General features: G+C 38.3%; 1 protein-coding gene across 6 annotated transcripts in view; it reads left to right on the top strand.

Annotated features, from left to right (window-relative positions):
• LOC135798683 (neurotrimin-like) overlaps nucleotides 1-24,625 on the top strand; it is a 132,785-nt gene that overhangs the window by 63,255 nt on the left and 44,905 nt on the right. For 5 of the 6 annotated variants that reach the window (XM_065311590.1, XM_065311591.1, XM_065311589.1 and 2 more), the window contains one exon: nucleotides 3,933-3,999. The gene's annotated coding sequence lies outside the window, so the exon portion shown is untranslated. Of the gene's footprint in view, nucleotides 1-3,932; nucleotides 4,000-22,182; nucleotides 22,306-24,625 lie in introns of those variants that run through there. The other variant, XM_065311593.1, reaches the window with a different exon arrangement.

The raw sequence follows: 24,625 nt of genomic DNA, 5'->3' as shown, positions 1-24,625 counted from the left end.
TCCAGCTCTTGTGCTAGCATACGCGTGATAGGCTCGCGCAGTCTGATCCTGTTTTTCGTTTTCCATGTGTAACGCTTTTTTGCCCAACCATGTTATTACGTCACGCCCGCGCGGCCAGCGTAATTTTCGCTGATATTTCTTATTGAGTCGCAAACGACGACGGCGACGACTTTTATTCGTGTTTTATTATGTCAATCAAAGCTCGCGAGGCCCGAAAATTGCTAATAAACAAATAAACAATCCGCCAAGAAGCCGGCGCCGTGCCGCTCTGCCAAGCATCCAGCGCGGAAAGCCGTGGAAAAGTAGGACGAAATGTGCCTGGTCCGAATGTGTTTGTTGCGACGAGCATTGTGCGGAAAAATAACGTTAATAAAAGCGAAGTAATAAAAATATAATGATGGCGCTCATGCTTAGCTGCGAACTGAAAGTCGACTGTGGAAATATAGAACGAGAACGGGTCTAGGAAAATGGTGTGGTATTAAGAAATTGGTATAAAATTATATAGGAGTGTCGTAAAGTTATTATAAATTGAAAGATGGCAGAACAATAAACTCATAATAATCGTAACATAAGGGAAGAAAGTTCTAAAAACATATCTAGCCCAATAAAGATAAACATTCAAGGTTACATTAATTTTCACAAAGAAGAAAAATTGTTGATGTTAAAAAAAACAGATTTTTGCCATTTCCAATCAAAATACAAGTTTGACCAAAAAATAGAATAAACAAAAACTGAAAAAATGAAATTATCTATAAAATGACTCAGTCAGATATTTTGTAACCCTCATAATTTTTTATTTACAGCAATTTTAAATATTGTTGTTTATTAGATGCTAGACGCTATCTAAAGGCGCATTTTTCTCTTTACCGTTATATTTATTTGTATGCTCTTTTAATATTTGTATAATTTAAGAATAATTTTCCCTGACGCGTGTTTCCTGCTCTCAAAAATTCCACGCTAACGGCATTAAAATCCCTGTTAATTTAAGCTTTATCGGAATTAATTTGATAATACAAAATCCAAAATTTAATTCGACAGTTGCATCATCCAATTATTAATATTTGACACATTTTAGTTATTTATTAAATAGGAACTTTATGACATAACAGATTTTCGAACTATTTATGTTTTAATAAATGTAACCTACTTACAAACCATCGTGCATGTAACTGAAAAGTCCTTAAACCGATTTATCACATAAAGTTGTTATAAAATCAAACACGTATAAAGTTTACAAGGTTTTTAAAATATCATATAACATCGATTGTTATACACACCTCGTTTAGCGCCTCTCGTAACATCACGACGACATTATTTCGTTTACGCAGTACGTCTTTTTACATCGCAATATCTCTCCGTGAAATTGTCCCGTGCGCGCCGCGACAGAATACATTCCACACATGTATCCAGACGCGCAAACAAGCGCATTCCGGCAACTATTCCACTTTCATATTTTCCACTTGGAATCGACTAAAAGCGCTCTTTCGGTGTTTCCCTTTTGTTGCACCGCATTTCGTTTTGCTTAGTATCATAACGTTATAATATTCATGTCGCACAATGCATGAGACTCTTTTCTCTTATGATTTTATCTGTCTCGTGCTTTCGTACCCAGTAAGTCATTCAGTAGTAAACGCATGAAGTTGGTCATAAGGAAAGTCTCGGGAACGGGGTGAAATTTACTATTCTAATATCGGGGAGAATGCACCGTTTGCTCGAACATCTTGCAATAAAATGACATTTCAAGACAACATAATAATTCAACTGCCATTTCGTTGCCGCGCCGCAGCGTTCCATATTCGCGTGCATATTTTTCCTATTCGCCTCGTGCAACTCTATAATTTTGTGTCTTGCATATATAACGCTAAAGAAATTGCCGACGGGCAAAAGAATTGTAGGAACTGTAGAGATGGATATTTGTTATTTGTGGTAAGAGCATTAAATTATTTTATATTAAATGCGAACATTGCATATTTGAATCCATATATTTTTCTATTATTAGTTAATATTTCAATTTTAATTTGAACACAACGTAATCACATCTCCATTACACACGGGCTGTGCAAGCTATTTACAGAATCAAGCTATCCTTGCATCCGACATTTATTTCTCTTGTGCGTTCTACCCGTGTTGAAGGTTCCTCGTACGCCCTTGCGAATTTTATGTCCGTTTTCCTTTTCACATTCACTTTCACATATGTATGCGTTTACACCTTTAGCTGAACAAGAACACACAATTTTAATGTCGTCATGCACAAGAGTAATGCTCAAGGTGGCCCAAAAGTAATTTGTACTGCAAGTAATGTAAAATAATATCATAAAATTTAATCAACAAACTCGAACTGCCTGCTCTCTGCTCCGCGCACGTTCAATGATTGTCTCGGTAATGCTGTTTTAACGTTTTTTGTACATCCGTATTCACACAGTCATTAATTATTACGTATCCCCGAGTGGTGTTTATTTTTGAAATAAATTTTAACTGTAGCTGTTGGAAATAATTGACGCGTATTTTTGGTATTAAATGATTAGAATTTAATTGATTCGATGGAAATTCGCTGAATTCAATCACCGTTTTATTATAAATACTGTTCTCTGAGCTCACCACCTCTCGTACGCATCATGTCTTCGTGCGTATATCCTCGTACATGCAAATGTGACAAAGGCGTAACCGCGAACCAACTCGCCGCAGTCTGCCGCAACGTCGTGGCCTTGTGGTTCAAAACGAAAGGCGCCACGATGTGCACGAAGTCAACGCGAAGCCCTCGCCTCGCGTCTCTGCATTTTTGTGTGTGTACACCCAAAGCCGAAGCAGCGCTTCTGCCAAGATTACGTAATACATGTAACCGATTACGATGCCTGACGTGCACCGCTGCCGCCGCTGCCATCGTTAAGCCGCCACAGCCGCCGTCGACGACCCTCATTCATACGTATATTCTTTGGTACGCCAGGTAACGCGATGCCAACCTACGGCTCATCCGTGGTGCATCTGATGCTGTGCCGTTCCAAGCATCGACCTATACCGCAGCTTCCTTGGAGCGCTTTTTGTTTCTGCCGGAAATCGGTGTTTGCGTTTAAGTAAAACGTTATCAGCAATATTGATGTGGCAAAAACGTGTGTGTTGAAATTCAAAAATCGCTGGTTTCGTGTTTAACCTAGTAAAATTTAGTTATTATTTAAGTTTTATTCAATAAGAAAATTTTTAAATTACTTTTTTATTTGATAAAAGTTTAGCTGACATTGTTTTAGTTGTATTTTTATACATGTAGACGCCATCTATCTTTACGTCAGTGAACGTGCGTTGACTTAATACAGCTTCCTGTAATTTTTTTGGTGTTGAAACCTTCGTATCATATCTACTCATAACGAATAAAATATATACGACGAAAATATATGTTACTGCGCATATTTTAAATATGACGCCATTCGGTAAACTTTAGTTAACATTTTCTACATTTCTGTCGCACCATTCTTCAGACGGAAGTGTAATAATACTAAAAGGCGCATAAATAGATACTTACACTCGACGTTTTCGTTATGTTTTCGTGAGGCTGCAGAAACCGCAATGGCAGAGCGGGACAAGCCTGATGGCGTTTATGAATTGCCACGTCGTTCATAATAGATTAGCACCGGCCAGGCGTGCGCAAACGTGATGAATAAAAAACAAGGTAATATCTTAAAGAGTTATTATTCGGCGTTAATTTTTCATCCGTTTCTGACACTTAATATACCCACGGCGTGCAGATGAGGCTCAACCGGCCGCGGCACCATCTTTAAAAAGCTGGCAGAAATCCAATAATAAATGTTCTCAAAAAAACTCTTCATTTTGAGCCTCGAGGAAAACACTTTGAATTTTTCTTAGAGATCGTTTTGTTTCGCAAATGTCTACGTGAGATGGCGCGCTTTGTAATCAAACACTAATGTTGTATTTTGTTTCAGATGATTGCCGCTCAGGATTATTTGGATATGTGATCTTCTAAACGTTATTAAATCAACGAAAATAAAGGTAAATTTTTTACAAATATTTATTCAACACTCGCCGAAAATTATCAACATGCCTCTCTCATGATTAATGAAATTACATTTTCGCTGTGTGTGTGTGTTTTGCTTTTGCATTTTCGAAAGTAATAAAAACAAATTTAATTTATCCCTAATTTAATGCGTTTCGCAAATAAATAAACGCCTAGCGCGTCGTCTCGGCGCGCCCAAGTTAACGAGGATTTTGTTCCGATTACGTGCGTTCGTTGTTATGCAGACACGCATAAATATACATAAATACGCTGTGTCGCAACTGGGAATTTCTTTGCGCCATCCTTTTTCCTCGGTTCAGCGCGTCGCGTCCAATACGTCGATGGCTAATGCTCACATTGCGAGGGATGCAAAGTAATACGGTAATACCATATTCGGGGCGCCAGGCGTAAATTTTGCAAATTTCGATCGACTAGACTGCCACACTCGCTCTGCCGAGGATTTACTACCTCCGGATTAACATTCTTTATTACCCCGTTTACGTCTCTATCCCGATTGTGACTATGGCGTATGTGTATTGCTATGTGCGGGTGGAATTGTGCCTCATTGTGTGCTAAAGCCCTTGGAAGATTTGCAAACCGCTCAAAATATTTTTTAACGCATTTTACTTAAGTATTATTAAATTATATTATTTATTGATCTAAAACTGAAGTACTGCATAATTTGTGAGTATAAAAACGTGGCTATTGTTCTATAATTTAGCTTAAGTATTATTTATTTAAATATAGTCGAAATTGGCAGAGTTAACATATAAACATTTTCGCGTTACGTAAGTTTCCCATGCGATCGCGCTAAGTAATAAAATAAAGCTTACGGGGAATGTAAAAAGGTAAGAAAGTAAGAAGGCTCACTCTCTTCACGGGTGCGTGCTTACAAGCTCTGGATAGGAACATAATAAACGAGCGTATCGCGGGATTAATTTTCCTGATTTTCATGATTTGCTTCTTTCGTGTTTGTTTCTGTTTGCGTGCCAGCTTTGCCGGTTGCTATGCTTTTGCTTAGCTCGCCATGAAAGTTTCTCATTTATTTGCGTTGCCGAGCGTATTGTCGACATTATGTCGCGCATTTGTTTCAGCGTAAACTTCTTGGTTCACATGTGGGCTTCGGTGAAGTATTATCGCCGGCGATACGTTTTTATACCGATGTAATTAAACAAAAACATATTATGAACTAGTTAATACGTCAGTTTTGAAAGAAACTTCCATGTTTGCAAATCAACGCAATTCGGAATGGAATAATTACAAAAGGAATCAAAAGTAAAATTAACCTGTAATTGCGTTGTAATTCCACACAGGAATTTGGAATAATTGATGGATACGCTTGAGTAATTTGCATTTTTAAATTCTTTTTTCATTGCGTCTGAACAGCGGATCGAATGGAAAAAGTTTGAACCACTTGAATCGAATCGTGGGCAGGTTAGTGGCGGGTTACGCTGAGGTATAAATAATGAACAGGCATATAAAGCGTAGAAATCGAAGGAAAACAAAAGGTCAACGGCTTTTTTACGCTCTAACGCAACGTGCTCCTGCACGAAATCGCCAGCTCTCTCTACGTTTATATTGCACTTCTAGTAAACCAAAGTTGTTTGATTTTCTGGGTTAATTGCGAATATATTGGCTGTAGTTTGAATTTTTAATCCTGTTTTATTTTTCTCCATCGAATCGGTGAACTTTTTGAACTTTTCGTTTGCTAGCTGCATTGCAGTTTTCTTGTTTACCTTGAACCTTTGCAAATAATAGCCGCCATTATTTGCGAAATTCTTTTGTTTTATGCGTTGCCGATGTGAGCGTCTTTTGTAATATTATCTGCGTTGAGTTGACTGACTGTAGATGTGTAGATTGTGCCGTGAGATGAGAGCGGAATGCAAAAACGAGACACGAAAAGAATAAAAGCCAACGTACAATGGTCGTAAATTTATTCCTTATTTCCTGATATTCGTATATATTCGACGTGCATGCCGACGCCCCATGCTCATCGTTTCGCCTCCTGCGATTTCATCTCTTCAGAATCGTCGCATCGCATCGCCGGCGCGCCTTTCGCTGTCGCTTGCCTTTGATTTCCATTTCCATTTTCGACGCTCCGACAATACGCGCTACTTTATGTATCAATTCCCGCTCGCCTTTATCAATTCGACGCGATACTTTTTATCGCCTGTTTTTGCCCAGGCGCCCGCGTTCCGCTGCTGGCCTTCGTCAATTTTTCGCCATCGGCACGCGCAAAAAATACGATATCGTTGCATCGATCTTTCGCTTTTTTGCGCCGGGGAAAATTTTCCACTCACTCATCGACGGCACCGGAAATCGAGCTACAAAAAAGCCAGCAAGCCATAGAAAGCCAAGAAAAAGTTGAGAATTTGAGAGTATCGGTGAAGTAGAGAATCACGAGCGACATAAATAAAAAAGGGAAGAGGAATAAGCTAAAATATTGCTGACAAAAAGAAACGTAGTGAGGTAGGCCCGGTGTCTAGTGTTTTTGGTGCAAAGGCACAAATTTCAGCGAGCGTGAAACAAAAGAACGAACGGAAACGAGAGACGTCCGGATAGAAGCCAGAGGTGTTATATGGTCGATGGGGATTCTCTGGAATTTTTTTTTTATTTCGACCGGAAAGCAAACCTAACGAACAAATAATGATTATCTACCATTTGTTTTACTCAAAAGTAAACGCGATTGCAATTGGTTTTTCAACCTGACGGCAGCTTTCTCAAACATTGCATAACATGTTAGAAATATTTTTTTCCCGCTGCGGTATTTGTTCATTTTCTAACTGATGCACTAATGGTGCTACATTCGTCATATAGATTTTCGAGCGTTAACGAAATGGATGAAGAAATAGGAGCAAACTCCGGCTCAAACGCGCGTGGTGAATTTGTAAACGTGAGCACAAGTGAAAAGATGAAAGAACACCGTTGCTGCTAGTGGTCGCAGAACGACGCGCGAATACTTTTCAAACGTTTCGGTAACACTCGACGCGCGCTTTAAAAATGTTCCACGACGCCTCGCCTTTTGTGCCGTCGCGAAGAGAAGGACGTCATTTGCGTTGGCACAGCGCACGGAACTCCCAATATAATTTTATATTCGCACAAGTTTGTGCACTGTGCGCGCCACTATGTGCACGCTTTTTGCCAATTGCCACGCGATGTGGAATAACTGTTAAACTGTAAAATGCACAACAACGCGAGCGCGCCACAAACGAGCAAGGAGGAAAAAAAGCATTAAAAACAGAACAAATTCCACGCAAGCAACAAAAATAAACAAAAGTTTACAACCAGAAATAGCGCAAAATTTAATTCAGATGCAAATATTGTTTGTTATACGATGAATTATAATATTTATTTAGTTTGTTTTTGTTACTATTGCATTCGCATTTTGAAAACTTTGCATTATTAGTAAGTTTGCCGTGCATTTGTTTTTACTTTCATGTAGTTTTGCGTTCGTTGCATTAGCGCATTGTGCAGTGCACACGCGGGCGATAATCTCGTTTAGGTGCGGCCAACGGTGCGTTCCCACAGCGGGGGCGGCGGCATGGCGGGCTTCCGGTTCATTTAATAAGTAAGTGGCGACTTTTATCTTTGTCATTAACACGTAAACACGCCGACTAGTTGCCGCCGTTAGCGCGGTGGCGTGTTTGACTGGGAGACGCGCAACTTTCAGACCGTGCAGTGTGCAGAATAGCGAAATACACAAAGTGCTTGAAAACTGGTATTTCACAAAGAAGGAAGGCGCGAAGAGCGAATTGTAATTTGTTGAAATTAGACGAATAACGTAATTAAATTGCGCTGTTTTTATATATTTTTCGATTGGAACTTTCAGTTGTAAAAAAAATCAACTTTAATTTAACTGTGAACAGAAACTAATTCAAACAAATCAGTCCAATTTTCAATTAGTTGATTCCAACTGTCCAACTCCAAATTGTGTTTTATTTGTACTGTTGGATCTTACGATTCGTTTTCTTATTGTTTGTGCGGAAATGAACGCGAGGCATCAATTGGCTACACAGAAATTGCAAAAAATAAAGGTTCCAAATTCACTTCCTCAGAAAAATAACAATAATATTAAATCAACTCTAAAAATAACACTAAAATAAAAAGTAAACAAAATAGTTCAATGCGTTACACCTAGATGGCGCTAGATGTACTAATCAAAGTAAAATGCTGACGATCCTTCCTCCTTCCTTTACAATTGTTTACTTCTTTTTATTTTGTCAGATAGTGATTGAAATTAAATTCGTCGCAAACAGAGCAAAAATAATGAGAAATAGATTAACTTGAAGCAAATGGAAGACGATTCAGACAACGAGTTGTTTAATCAAAAATCAAGAACGTAATTGAATCATCGCATCAAGTCACAACGAACGAGCACGAGCAACATAACGAAAACAATGAAAAAAATATCACATAAGAAACAATACACGCGAACAAAATGTCACAAAGCACGAAAAAGTAAAACACAGCAAAAAGACCACATTCGCTTAGGGATGGTAACACGAGAAGAAAATAATGGAAGGGTGAGAGTCGAAAGGATACGAATTTGTTCAAGCATTGGACACGCTCTTTCCATTGTAGTGCTCGCGCTGCACTTTTCCATTTTTTATTGTAGTTGGCTTGTATTTTCAGTCGTAGAATTCATACATTTTTAATTGGATTCACGTTCTTCGTGTCTGTGCTTGGTTCCTGGACTTTTCAGCGTTTCTTTTTTGCTTCAGCTTCTTATAAAGTGACGGCACTTTCATTCGAGGCGAGCTTTTATTATTTAAACTTACCTAAAGAGAAAGAAAGTCAAATAAAATGAAACAAGAGGCGAAACCTTTTTAGTCCGGACAGTAATTTAAAGTTTTATTCAAGTATCGTGTAAATAACCGGCAACATTAGTAATTTAGTCGTATTGAAATAGGTCAGTCATATCACACTTTGAATTAAACATCAAGTTATTCTCAGAATGCTAAAAAATAAAAATAAATACTTTTGATATGTGTAATTGAAAATAACTTTGTGACTTGATATGCAAAACAAATTAAAATTGCCCGCTTAAAAAGGCATTGTGAATATAGATTACCGCGCGGCGTTGTGTGAGATTATTTGCAGGTCGGCCGAATACGTGTCGCAATTACTAGAAAAATCTTTCGCTTCGAAGGCGCACCGCGCACACAAAGTAAGATAAATTGTTTGAGGGCACGTTGCCGGAGAAAATAATCCCGCTGAACAGAAAGAGCGGTAGGCACGGAGTGGAGGCGGCCGACGACGAATATGATCCGATCCGCATGTGGGATTAACGTACCGCCTCTAGCTGCCGCTCGAATGGGAGTGCCATGCATATTTATAAGACGTACGCGCGAGCACACCGAGAGATAGATGGCGCACAGGTCGACCTGTCGAGTCGTGGGTTTTGACGTAATTAACGCTGCATCCGAACCGAACCGAACGCGCATCTCGCATGCGAATTTAAACCTTTGATAAAGTACCCAGGGGCGCGCTAAGTATCACGTTTGCATTGATATAATATAAACAAATATATACATCGAGCAAACGCAGCCAATATGCTACGATATTACCCCACTCAGACGCTGTAGTGAGGAATAAATTGTTTTCGTATTACGGTCCTGGTTGGCTACTTTGGTGTTGGGTTACGTCTTCATCATGGGTTATCATCTGAGACGGTGTGGCGGCTTCGAGGGGGTTTACGCTGCGGTTGTTTGTGTGGCGGTGGTGTGACGGAGGTGACGGCAGAGATAGCCGTACGTGATGTTGCCGAGTGCATTGCAGGGGCAATGCTGCATTTTGCATACGCTCCGAAGGTTTGAACCATGAACGTGAAGCGCACGTAAATTGCGCGCGCGGCCTTTTCTAGGAGAGTGCGGTGCGCCGCTATTGCCGTCGCCAGTGAGGCAAAGTCCTTTTCTAATTGTCGTCCGCATGCATGCGCGCCGCTGCGGGCGCTGCCCTGAACCAGGGGATTATCCTTCGAATGAACGAACTCTGGCTCGTAAAATAAACATGCATGCGATGCGGATAAATTAAGCGCGGATTTTGCATGTAAATTATATTCATGACGAGATGGAATATCGCCCATCACGACTAAATTTTCGTCTCAATATCAATCTAGGTCACGAATTAAAAAGCATTAAAGCAATAAAAAAGATTTAAGAAAATTTATTTTTTTAAAACCTCAATGATAGCAAAAAACATTGAAATTTTTAATAAAATGAATATTTATCATCGTTAATTTAATGAAGCTGCTTTCTGTATACGCGAAAAAATACGAAATTTGCCGCTACTAAATTAATAAAAATATGCTGCGACACAGCCGGAATGAGGACGTGTCCGTATGTCATAGCGTCCTTCAAAAAATGTAAATTATCATACATTGCTTTTTAATAACACAATCACGGTGTATCGCGCGCTCCCTTTACGAGCACGAAATGGGAATCGTTGTAAATGAAAAAAATGTAAAACAGGCTGACACAATGCGAAGCAAATACAAAGTGTGCGTCACTCATGTTTGGCCGCGTACCGGACGCTTTTTTTATTTCCGTGCCCGCTGTCGCATCATTACGCCCACGCACATTGAATGCGTGCGTTGTCGCGGCGGTGTCTGTCGGCAAATGTAAAAAAAAGGACATGCTGAATTTGTGTATGTTGAAATTAAAATTGACGCATGTGTTACGATGCTAAAAAACGACACCAAAGACACATATATTAAAAAATATAATCAAATGCAGCGCCGTTGCCGCCTCTGGGCACATTGTATATATCATATCGTAATTTGCAGATTAAAAAAACAAAATACGAAACAAAGTAATTTGGTTAATTTTGCGTTCACGTCATCAAATGAACGATGGGGAACGTAGGGTTGTCGCGTTGTTATATCCTCTGGGCGGTATAGTGTGTGTTGAGCTGGTTGCAGTGAAGGCGCCGGGAGCATACTCGCTTAATTTAATAATAATGAAGCAATTGGAGTGCAAACTGTTAATTAGTTTGGTAAATTGATAGCTCCGCAGAGCATACGCTGGGTCCGGACGCATTCACTGCATGCAAATGTCTTCCAGTCTGCGCGTGTACATTTTTTTCCAAAGCACATTTTAAATTTAAAAAAAAAACACGTTTATTGATTTAAAATTAAGCGAAACCTTTTTGGATTCTGCTGTTTTGTATACTTAGGTGCGAAAAACTCATGATCCACGCAAGGGGGGATAATCAATGTGGAAAACGCAATTATTTATGTATGAAATTCATGAGTTTTAAACAAGTTCTGTTAATCAGCCTCAACAGCCAGTTGGTGAGTGGTGTGGCGGCTCGTACGATTAATCAACCTTCTTGCCGTCGATGCGAGAAGCGAGGAGTTACGTTTTCACATTGATTTTGCTCGCTAATTAATAATACATTCGTACGGGTGAGCTTAGACTATCCATCACATGGATACACCGATGGGGAAGTGATTGCTGATTTTATATATATTTCCATCAAAATTAACCAAAATTTCGAATTTTTATGAAAAAAAAATTGAAATTTTTATGTTTTTATAATATTTGAACCGCTAGAATATAATTTGATTAACATCGGAAAACAAATAATTTTTCTCGCAGCATTTAGCAATTGTAAATCGTTGCGGTGGCGGCAGGAAACAAACAGCTGAACAAAGTAACTTTTTCGTACTGCCTTCGTTTATTTTTCGGTTGGCGAACGATCGCACATAAATTTAAAACGGTGGCAGGGTCGCAAAGTCCGAGCCGAAATGTAAAATTGGTTTTTAATCCTGCTGCGCGTTTCTCACACACCCAAGCGGTCTAGCTGTATATAGGAGCCACTTCCTACGAACTTTCCATTTGGAAACACCGAATGAGGCAATAAAACTGAATCAACTCATTAAATTAAAAAAGGATTTCTTTTTTTTTACAAGTAAATAAAAATGCTTAAAAAATTTTGATTATATTGACCCAGTTAATTCACTTATATAAATCGTATTAGTATAATATATAATGAAGTCAAGGTTTTTGTACTTTGGAGGTTTTTAGACGGTCTAGTAACCACAAAACGCCACGGAAAGAAAATGGCCGTTCGTACGTCGTTCCGGTCGTTCCACGCAACGCAAAAAACGCGAATAAGTACTTAAACGATGCCCGAATTTAAACGATTTTCGTGTACTAGTACATGGAGTCCGCTGCGGATGTCGTCTCAATGCGTCCTGCGGTTCAGCGTTGTACTGGATTTAGTCATTTAATCGCTTTTCTCGTAGAACCTTCTTTTCGATATCAGCATGCTCTTTATCGGTTGCTTGTCTTTGCTTCCGTTTCATCCGGCGCTTGTCCGATGTTAATTTCCTATTAAAGTCAATTTCACAGTTTCGAATATCTAAATAAACTCAATTTAATTCACATCGTTACATTCAGATGGCGCTAGGAGTATAAGCAAACAGTCTAAAATTATTCCGCGCAAATCAAATCAAGTAAAACTAAACCAGATCGAAATTGAACATGGCAGATCGGAAGCACGAAAAAATATAACAGACAAAAACGTGCAAGTAGTAAATAACGGGACAGGACGAATGAACGAGTTAACGAATGTTGGGAGTGTGTTGGGTGCCGGTGCTGGAGGAGTTGGGGGGTGGCGGGGAGCATTTGTGGGAACACCGCGTTGCACTGTTTGTATTTCCGTCGGCGCGTTGGCGGCGCTAATGCAATAAATCGGAATTACACACATTTACTAACGCGCGCATTACATGCAGTGTGCGACAGGACGACACAAAAGGCGATCGCACCGCACAGATTCGGCAGGATTCGGTGGCTTTGATTTATGCAATTGAATTTTCGGAAAATGTTCCGGCTTTTCTCTGTCGGATACATGTTTGCTGCGTATTACGATTAAATCCAAAGCTAAAGTTAATTTTTAAAAAACAAAGTTTCCTGTAGAGGACTAAATAGCTTTATGTTTTGTGTACCAATTTAAATTAAATTGGGCATCAATATCTTAAAATATTAACTTAAAGTGTAAAATTAAACAAAAATTCTTATTGATTACTGAAAATAAAGTAATACAATACTATTCAAGTGGATTTAAACAAACGCACATTGGAAAACGCTTTTTACATATTTGTCTTTCGCATTGACGTTCTGAAAAGCTGTCCTTATCTACTGCGCTCCTCGAAAACTTTACGCATTTGCATTTTAATTTTAATCTTAATCCAGTTTTGTTCCGGTTGGCTCGCCGACTCGTCTTCCAACAAAACTGCTTTCTTTCGTTGGTTGTTTTTTCTTTTCTTCATGCTTTTTCAACGACTCAAAACGGGCGCATCCCGAGCTGTAGCAACTGTTAGGTCTGAGGGAAATGTGGCAATATAGTAGTCTGGTAGGAACATGGCCGGCGATCGACTGATTGGCTTGCTTTCAAAACGAATATAAAAGTTTTCGTCGGCGTTGTCGATGCGCGCAGCGAGGAACTTTGCTGCAAAATGTATTCATTATTATTCTCGGTAGGGCGTTACGCAGCCATCGTGTGCTTGAACGCATGCTTGTTCTACATTTTTCGCTTTTCTCAATTTGATTAAAATGTTTGAATTGAGCGCTGCATCAATGCAAATTGAATACTTATTTGGACGAGTTTTAGTTTGCAAGTCACGATTTAATTATTGGTTTACTTCTGGGAGAATTGAAAGAGTAAATATTTTCAACAACGTATAACAATTACAATCATTTAAAAAATTTTAATCATCCTGTATAGTATAGTAATCGAAATAAATTAATCCAAAAAGGACGCTGTTGTACGAGTACAGAACAATCATAGACAATCCTTCATCTGATTGCGTTCAAGAATTTGCCGCAACGGGACCTGCTCCCGGATAATCCCGACCCCGAAAGCCGTCCATTTCATTACAATTTTCTCTGTTTTGTCCTGCTGCATGCGTCGGGATACGTGCATGTTAAATCCCTGCATGCAGAATGTAATTTCTTGCATACCCCAACTTGTTATACAACTCAAATATATTATTGAAGACATTTCACGTGGGAATTTAATGATCAAAACTTTAATCAACTGATTGTTCAGATTATAAATCAATAATTAATTAACGTAGTGGGAGAGATGTTTAGGTAGATGACAGGTGATGAGTCTCTGTTGTAAATTTAGATTTTAACATCAATATCAGCTGTGCTATAATAAGACACGTTTATTCCCATCATCCGTATCTTAGAAGAAGGGGCGGTTTTTTTTAACATGAGGGGAGAAGAAAAAATGGCAAGAAATAAGTTGCAGTGTCATCTAATAAAATGGTATCTCTTGCGAGTCCTGCCCAAACCCGGTAGGATCGTAAAAACGTGTATCAGGTGCACCTATCAACCCTCTTGACGCATATGTCTTACAATACACATATCAAAGCAAGATAAAAAATCTCTTATACTAGAATATTGCTGGAAGAAAAGGACAGGGTTTACCTAAAAATTATGTACAAGAAAGATTTGAAACGGGGAGACAAAGAATGTTGGCCATAACTGCAAAATCTGGGATAACTACTGATGGGGAAGTGATTCAAAGTGATACGTAAACGAAAAGGGCGTATAATGCTGATTTACTATGACTAGGGGAATCTTAATGGAAGAGCAAGTTTGGGAAAAAGAGATAAAGTGGGTTTTGTTAATATTTGCAAATTAATATGGTCGAACAATAAGACCGTAACACATTGGTAGTCGATTGTCAGCCGAGTGTAATAGCAATTTAGCGTCTAATGACAGCGATTTGATCAGACCGCGAAGTACATATTTGCAACCGACTCATCATTGTCCCATTGGTGTTCACGCTTGCGCACATCCTCGCATATGTAGTGCAAATGCCTTTCAGTGGACTTGGGTCCCTGCGTCTCTGCTTAGGATGCCGTCATTGTCGTTTTACAGCTTCAAAATAGCATTAGCTCGCGCTAGACGGCGGTCGTATTAAAGCAATTTCGTCCTTGGAACAATAGGGCACCGCTCGCCGCCGCCGTTTCGATTATGCGTCTCCCGCTCCGGCCGCCTGGACTTGCGCGAATTCGCACGCGCCCTTTGTCCTCGACGCGCTGCTGCAGCCGTCACAATGCTGCGCCTCCGTCGGACGCCTGGCTGCAGGCAGCAGCCCCATCGCCGCCGCCCGCTACCGCCGATACTAATGACATTTCATTATCGCAATCGCTCGCCTGTTAAACGCATTAAATTAATTTGCATTTAATTGGATTTTGTTGCGCTAAAAATTCGCGCAAATTTGCTTTCGTGTTTTTTGACGCCGTGCTAAGCTGCGAAATTGCATAAATTATACATAAATCAACAAAAAATAAAGGCTTAAATTAATTATGCTATAATACTCTTTATATATCTTTATTAAATTCAGGAATGTCTCATGATGGATAAGGATATTACCAAAATTTATGTTTTATTTTGCTGAAAGTTTTACTGTAATACCTAAACAAAAGTACTTTTTGCTTAGCGGTTCAGTTTTATTATAAAAAAGGGCCATGTCAAAGAGACTAATTACCCAGAACAATTTTTACGTTTTGAAACTTTTACAAACTGCAAATTACGACAAAAATGTCTATAAAAAACACCGCCCCCAGTTGGTGGTAATCGTATACATTTTGTGACCTGGCAATAAATGTTCAGTTGTCTCCACGCCGCATACCACCCGCATTTTACTCCAATTGCACAAAGCATTCAACCGCCAAAAGTTTTTATAGTTTTTTATGGTTTAAATATCGACCTCAAGCAACACGCTAATCTGCTACAATTGTAGCTTCAATTCTATAAAAAGAAAAAAAACATAAGTAAATTGTACCCTATCCTAACTAATTTTATAAATGTTTGTTTGTGATGCTTTCAAACAAAAACCACTCAACTAATTTTGACCAATTTTGGTATAGAGACATTTATGATCAAGGAAAAGTACATAGGATACTTTTTATAGCCAAATTTTTACTATAAAGATGTAAAATAAGGGTTGAAAGTTAATATTAATTATAGTTATAGTTATATTATTCAAATCTAGATGGCGTAACACTATAGTTCAATAGTAGTGTATATTTATTCTATTTACAGAAGAGAAACAAATTAAATTCTGTTAATAATTAACAACCTTCTTTAACAAGACGTAGCGCGGTTTTTCAGAACACCTTCATTAAACTAGCAAATAATTAATTTTCTAACGTTGATAAATAATGAACTCTTGCTTTTGTGATCCGGGCACAAACAACTACATCGCACGTCGCCAGCCAATGGGCATCCGCGCGTACATAGTTTATAAGTATGTGTGCGTTTGTGTCACGATAATGGCATTCATAATTCACCTGTTGAGACAACAATGCGTCTTTGCGCCACGTACCATGATGATACGAATGTGTGCCGACGGGGTGAGTGTTAGCATTTCTGTCAAAGCCCTGGGTGAACTGAAGTAGCGCCCGGATAACAACGAGGAAGATGTTCTTAACGCAGTTGAGCGAGAGTGCATCGGACGCACCGTCGTGATGACACAGGACAATGATAATAATAAACAAATGTTTGTGAAACTGGCGACAGGGAAATGTGCCAGCACTAGCGAAGCTACTCGAGCAAATGGAAGTGCTAATTAACTAATAAATGCTTCATTAATTTTCCTACGTGTGGAATCCGGCACTTCTATTCGTTTTCATTAAAATTTACATTTAAATAATATTTGCGCGCAGCACATTTTCATAATTCTTTTGTTTTTTCGTTTTAATTAGTGGAAGATTACGAGTTGTCCTATCAGCATGCGCGCATGATGAGCGCGCTTATTTATATTTTTTGTTATCCTGTTTTTCGGTCCGGTCATTTTTAGGCTACATACGTTAAAATTACGAAAGTCGGGGAGACGTGGCATATGTAGAGGAAAATCGTTACGTACGACTGACTCCGGTGGGTTCATTCTATTTTGGTCCGGCGATGCAGGCACATAATTTCTGCACGAGTGTGTGTTTTTGTGTTATGCGCGACCGGAACATCCGGTTTTCGACGGAAAATGAAGCAAAATGTTAGTGGGATTTCTCTGCCTATTCGCTTACTCTATCTCGCAGCGGCGCTGCTGGCTTCTACTTCTCTACGTGCCGATAGCTAACTTTTGTGTGATATCGTTCGGGAAGAGTGTGTGCGTCGTAAAAGGTAACTTGAGGCCAAAACAATTCGTTTGGAAAATTTCATCTGCATATGTTAGCAAAGAGTTCTGGTTTAGGATTTCGAGAATACTACAAACTACATTAGTCACTCGATCTAACTTGATCAAATCTACTTTTGGGTACTACGTATATTTTCTTTTCTTTTATATTTCGGTTTATTTACAAGTTTAAATTGTTATATAACAGTTGTGCAAATAATATAGGTACATAAATCATACGATGCCATTCGCTAATACATTAAGATGTCAACGATTATTTATTAATCAATGTATTTCCCGTCGCTACACATGTTCGATTTCAGAGTATCGAGTATCGAATTGAACGTAACATTCCAATTTCCGTTTATCTCTAAACCAAACTAACGCAATGCGACTTTTCGTTCGATATAATTTCGCATACCTATTACCAAAATAATTTCCAGGTGTCATCAATAATAAGAATATAATTATGTTCACCTAACGAAATAACTTTGAAAAACCACATTGAAGTTGGCGAAAATGTAATTTGATTCGGTTTGGAAACTCAGTTACGATTGGAAAATCACAATTTTAGTTTTGCTGACAAGTAATCATTTCGCGGATGGCGATGTAAAGCGCAAAACGACTGAAAATATATTAACACGTGTCACGTTTCATACTCGGCCTGACAAACAACGCACATGAACATAAACACGCCGACACACTAATGTACAAATACGTGTAAGCGATAAATAAATAGAAAACGCATATGAATTGTTTTCATAAATTTGCGAAATGCGAAATGAAGTTTCATAAATTAGCGCTACGTTTGCTTTTCATCAGTGAGGCGCAAACGAATTTATAAATGTCGATTGTATCATTTTTGCATTAATCAAACTTAAAAATTGCTGTTTTATGAGATATGTCATAAAAATCGGGCTGAATATACAAAAATTTAAATAAAACTGTAATCACACAACAACATATATCAAATAACACTATTTAGATAACAATTTACATCCATATAGAACTAAAACACAAATTATCTGTGTATATGATGTGTGGGTTGCATACGTTTAACATAGGTTATGTTGTTGCGCACGTTCTCACAACACGTTTTCAATAAATTAGTGTTTACTGCATGGATATTTTCGCAAGGCGTGCTGGAGATTATATTTTCAAGGTAACAGCATTACGTAAAAGGGTAACAAAGCAACATGGCGGCAGGTACCCAAACATAGTTACAAGGTAAACATTTACCTCCTTATGCCGGTGATGTTGCCCCAACTGGCCCGGCAGCTTGAGACTAACTAATGTAAGACTACGTAACGTACCCTTAGGTGACGTCGACATCAATGTCAACGCAAACTAATTATAATTATTGCGATTGCGAACCATTTCGTCGAAAGGACGAACATCGAAACGTTTATTGCATCACGTTGAACGTTTGCGCGCCGCCTTGCAAACGCTCTCTGCTGTCGTTCATATCGAGTTTATTGCTTTTCATCCAACTGCGCTATACATTCCTGGCATTTATTGCATTGCGCACCTCAACATGCCAGCGGTAGCAAACGTGTACACGAAAATCGCCGTCCTGGAACCACATTGCGTTTAATTGATTACAAATTTTAATCTTGTCAGTTATTCATGAACATTAAGTATTAATTCTCCAATTGATTGATTGTCAGCCAACTAGTTAATTTTAGATTCTAGGTTAATAGAGGTCACTTGTTTTTGGATTAAATATTTTATTCTCTGAAATAAATTTAAAACATTCGAATCTGCAACTAAGTAAGTCTTGAGATTTTTCGTTTCTTTATATCTCTATACATAAATCAGAAAAGTAGGTCCAAAATGTGACTTATGATTATTGCTTGGGGGCTATTAAAATCCATCGAGGCGCGCGCATTTCATACGGGTCTTCGTAGGCGAACGGTTTTCAGAAACTATGTAATCCTTGTTTTAGTGGCACAGGACTTTCGGGGTCGCAGCTATGAAATTGCTGAAGCGTAACGCGACCGCGGACCTACGGCACTGGTCCACCCCGCAGTGCCGCAGCATCCCAACCGACCTTATACCGCCAGTGCCGCCACGTTGTCGTTAGCGACTTTCGAGATATATCGAAATCGTTCGGTGCCGTTTGGTGGTTTGGAGGTTTTCCTGCATGCCGCACCTATACCACTTTCTTGGTTTGAGGTGGGTGTGTAATGGTTCGATAACTATGCGGGCACGTAACAGCAGCAAGGGCAGTGCGCCTGGACACATCATCAGCGCGGTTGGTGCGGTTGACCAACGCCACTACTATATCAAATTAATGTTCGTAAATGTTCTGCTCCAAATAGTTGCATCATTAATTTAATAATTAAAGTAAAGATAAAACGAAATTATCAATCAGACGTAGGCGTAAAGGGTGTGGTTGTCTCGGAAAATGTTATGGTTATGTGTGCGTCATTAAGCTCCCATCGAATTGCCGAATTGTCTTTGAATACCCCGGTTTACAGCCGACCATAACACGGTGACGTCACAACAACGCAAGGCGTTGCTGACACCGAGGACAATCTGCGTAATTAGGGACGCTTTCTAATTTGCGAACCACCAAGCAAGGTATTCTCGTCTATAGCTCACCAATTTAACAATTCACCACCCTCCGGCTCTGGGGCCCAAAGTGTTGCATAGATAACGCGCGTCTGGCTTGTCCTTGAATTCAAGTCGCGACACCCTAATTAACGCCGGCATTAACCGAATCTCGCACGAAATAAACTTTGTTTTCAGTTTGTGCCTTGGACTATTAGACACTACCCGAAGACTAATAGCAATAGTAATAATAGAAAGACTATTAATTTGCAAGGTATTTGCACGGAATGAATGGTCGCCTTTGATGGGGAGACCTTTGACTGGATGGGTCTTAGGTGCATAGCTAATTGTGTCGTCAATAAACAATATCTAGAGAATGCTAGTGCTTTGTGATTAATAGGAAGCCATGTGGAAGATTACTAAGCGAAGAGACATCGAAATGGTGCAACAAGGGTCTGATACTTGTTCAAGAGTTCGGGAATTCCTTTGAGGTGTTTGGACCTTAGTCAAAGTGCATCTAAATAATTCAAATTCAAAATTAACTAAATTTATATTGCGTGGTTGCCTAGAATGTGAAAAATAAAATGTTAACCAGTTAGTTTTCTTTTCTCACCAGATTATTTCACTGTTTTGCTTGGGCAGTCGTTTTTCAAGCGTCGTTTTTTTCATATTTGCTCTCGTTATACCCAAGCAGATTCCCTCGGACCTTCTCTACACGCCAGTGTGTATTTTGTATCCACTGATTTTTATCATCCGCTTTGCTCGGGCAACGCTTTGTTAGGTGTATACTTTATTTTTTAAGCTCGCATCCCTTCAATGTTAAGAACCCTTTCCTCCGTCGGATTTTTTGGAGCTTTTTTTCGCAGTTCTTAAAACTTCATAACGTCATGCGACAACCGTGCAATTCTCTCTTCTTTTTCCTCTTTGCGGAAAAGATACCCACGGGTTTTATGTACTCTAGTGAAATTTATCACGTTTAGCAGGTTATTAAATATACTTTTTATCTAATTGGGTCACGTTTAATAGGTCGCTAATTAGGGTTTCTCGCTCGACCTGCCGTGAATGTTCTGATCAACTTACTAACAAAAATTAACTGCTACACGAAAATATAATATATTTCAGCATAAATGAAGTGCGTTTTGCTACGAAAATATTTTCAAGCAAAATTTGCAATAAAGAAAAATATTATAAAGTTAATTCAAATTTAATTTAAAATTAGCATTATAAATGCAGCTGCGGTTTACAGTAAGGTTTTATTATTATTTTACGAGTCCGCATTGCATCCACTTTTACGAATAGAAACCGCTCGATTTAAAACCAGCGCAAGTATAATCGACTGTCGGGGCCGCCCGCCGGTCGCCAGAAAGGACATTGGAACAATAAATGTCACAGTTAAAACGCTGAAATATGTTACAATGTCGATTTTAGCATAGTGCAAACAGACAATTAGCATTATTTTTAGTGCACAATTTTCTAGCGGTTAAACCGTTTCATTCCTGTGCACACGATGAATTGTAAAAATTGCATTTTAAAACGCTAATGTTCTATTTGACTTTTCGGGTTATAAATGAGTAAAGTGTTAAAGTGGAATGCAGGACGCAGGAAGTCCTTGTTGAGTGTGCGATTTACGAACCAACTGTTCGCGCGCAGCACTGCAGTTACAACTTGAGTTTAATTAGTTACTTAATTTCACGACCTTCCAACAAGCGTCGGCAAGAAGGTTTCTATGTTAATGAAGACGTTTTCGTGTTGCCGAATCGTTATAACCGGCGATAACTGCAATTGGAAACTAGTGCCTCGCCTTGGCTTGATGAGGACGTTTTTATTTGAATAATTTGTTTGAGTAATATATTATTAAGTCCTAAGCTGTATACTCTTCAATAGACAATAGCAGAATGCGAATTAAACGTGAACAATCAAAGTTTAAAAATTTAATAATTTTTTTTTGTTTGAGAAATGAAAATATTTTATAATTTTGCAAGCAGCATATGTTAAATACGTTAGCTAAATGTTGACATGCGAAAATCAACGTACACGTAGAATTTCAGGCGTTTTTACGAGTTCTCTCAACCAAAAACCACCATAATCACAACGGCATTGCTGTAGCCGGACGCTTAGCGTTTTATTTTTGTCGCAAAACATCGCGTTTGTTCTGGTTTTTATTACATTGTGCAAACTGGACCCAAAAAAACTATATCCTACATATGTAGGTATATGCGGAATAAAGTTTTTTGCATATGCATTGTGTAAATTTTTTAAAATAAATGAATATAACTAGATACGTAATTTTATAAAATTTAAATCAATGTTTTTCAAACGGCTAGTAAACAATGTTTCTTGAATCTTCGATTTTAGTGTGTTTCTGAAGCGTGTTTATCTTGCAATCGCGTTGCAATGTGAGATAAGAGTTCGTTCGTCTGATTATTTTGGCATCGCGAACAAGTTTAAACCTGTCCGGTCAGTATTGGTGCGGTGTTCGGTAAGACAAGGCGCATCAGACGCGCACGCGAAAATGTAAATAAAATAGACAAAAGTGCAATTAATTACAAGTAAATTAATTATTTTCTTAGTGTTTATATGTGATTGGCAGCTGTTAGTCTTCTCCCTAATTTACGGTAAAAATAATTTACATTCTGTTTATTTGTTATTTTTTACAAAGTTTATATTTTTATTTCGGCTACCCAGGCCTGAGATAATGCAAGTTAGTTATGAGTTTGGTAGGTATATTCGTCGTTAGTACGTTATGGCGGTGTTTTTTACTGGCGTCATTTTTGTTTTACGAGCGACCCCATCCGTGCAGTTTTCAACGTATTTACGTAATATAATTTAACATGAGCGTGTATCACATTGACAAAAATAATAACACGTATGAACATATTCTGAGTGGTAAACATGTGTAAAGTAATACTTTTTCGCACTAATGGGACGTGTAATGATTTATTTTACAAAACAGATTTTTTAAATATAAAATCCTTATCTTAACATAACACCAAGTGCTCGGCTGAAATAGGAAACAATAAAGTTATAATACATCAACAAGGTTATCAAACAGAAATATTACTTTTATAATACCAGTATCGGAATGTAGTTTCAGCTCAATTACGTGCTTACTCTGGATGCCGGGCCGACATTTTTTATTAACCGTATAAAGTTGTAATGTTCGAAATATACTCAATTGCGCATGAAGAGGACATTAATAATTTTTGTTATTTTATGCTCAACTTTAACGCGTTTATTTTTACGTTGGCTTTAACCGGAAGCGTTTATTATTTTATTAGAGCGCATTTACTGTTATCTTTATATCTTTATCAATATATCATGTATGCGCGCAGTGAGCGATTTTATATGGCATGTATTATATATTATAGTTTTTAATGGGCTTGCGTGCCTTGTTGTGATTTTCCGATTTGATTTGATCCTTTTTATTGGCATGTTAGAAATGGGAACGACACGGTCAGCAGGTACTAAACGAAGAGTTGTTACATGATATTCTATAGAAATCAATGAAACAATGAAACTATTTGAATACCCATAAAATATATTATATATAATTAGTAGATAATAAATAATTGCGCATTGGCATGGCAGGTAAAATAGGTTATTAAATGAATATATTAATATTAAAGCGAAAATTTAGGGCTAAATTTTATTTTGTGGAAATTTAGCTTTAAAATTTAATAAATAAATTATATACCTAACATTTAGAAAATACGAAAACGAAAGCGGTTAACATGATCGTCATCAGTTAATTAAGAAATTTGATACTTTTGAGTTGTTTATATTCAACATTTTGCTCCATATGCAATTAGGTACATCTAATATCAGCATCAAATTTACAGAAACATCCGTTTTATAGCTTGTTGAAACAAGTTTACGATATGCCAACATCGTACTTGCAAAACAGCTTAAATGTGATCATCAAATTAAATATAAAATATTCCAACATAAATTAAGCAAGGGTAAATACAGCTTGTTAAAAAAAACGTTATTACTATGCGTAATATATTGGCGAGTTCACCAAAACTTCAATCTCGTTAACTACTGGCATCTTTCGCCGCGAATTTATTTTCGAAACGCAACTCTCGCCATCGTTAGAATCGTGAGTCGCGGATCCTCGGTTTATTTCCTGATAGATATTGATCGTAAACTTTATGCGAATCGTTATCCGCGCACTTACTTCGCCGTCATCCCTCGCGTGCACGCGCACACCGACTGTTAACTAGTACATAAAGTCATATAAAGTCGTCTCAAAGTATGTGCGCAGCGAAAATACGCTGAGATGAGTACATTTCAGATAGAAAGATACTAACTTCAGAGTTTGCGATATTATACTTTCATCAACATCTAAGCTGTATATACACAAGATGTGTCAACGCATGCGTGTATGTGAGGTTGATTTCGGGGGTGGTAACGATGGTAAAACAGCCCGAATCGTAAATTTAATCTTTCAGCTAACTCAAGATATCTGAAACATTAAATGTTTATTTTACAAGTTAAAAATATATAGGAAAATATGCCAAGGTCGGTTAATATAACTATTAAATTGGAATTTCAAGTGTAAACTTACTTAACGTTGGACTAGAATTTCGGCCTGTTGTATAACGACGCGTAACGCAGAGTACATCATGGAGATTTCGAATTAATTTACTCAGAAGCATCCTTAAAGACAATGCGGGGACCTGCTGTCGTCGACAATGTCGAGGACAATGCTAACCGCGTGACACCTTGCCTTTGCGTCTCGCCTCGCTTTTGTGCTCTATGAGATCAAAGTTCATTCAAGACGATTCATTGTCGTCTCGATGCTGCAAACCGTCGCACGGCTAGACGCGCAAATTGTAAATCTGGTCTACGCAACCATTCGTTCGATGTCATTCAAATTGCTTTGTGTGGTTTACATATTATGGCTGCTTTAACTAAGTCAGACTGACATAATGT

Source organism: Atheta coriaria, unplaced genomic scaffold (genome assembly GCF_025399875.1).
Source record: "Atheta coriaria isolate IRGN ID8LTWV9N9 unplaced genomic scaffold, Caltech_Dcor_3.1 hic_scaffold_9_pilon, whole genome shotgun sequence".
In the NCBI taxonomy this organism is placed as follows: domain Eukaryota; kingdom Metazoa; phylum Arthropoda; class Insecta; order Coleoptera; family Staphylinidae; genus Dalotia; species Dalotia coriaria.
The sequence above is the reverse complement of the archived record's forward strand: the minus strand, read 5'-3'. Positions and strand labels throughout refer to the sequence as shown.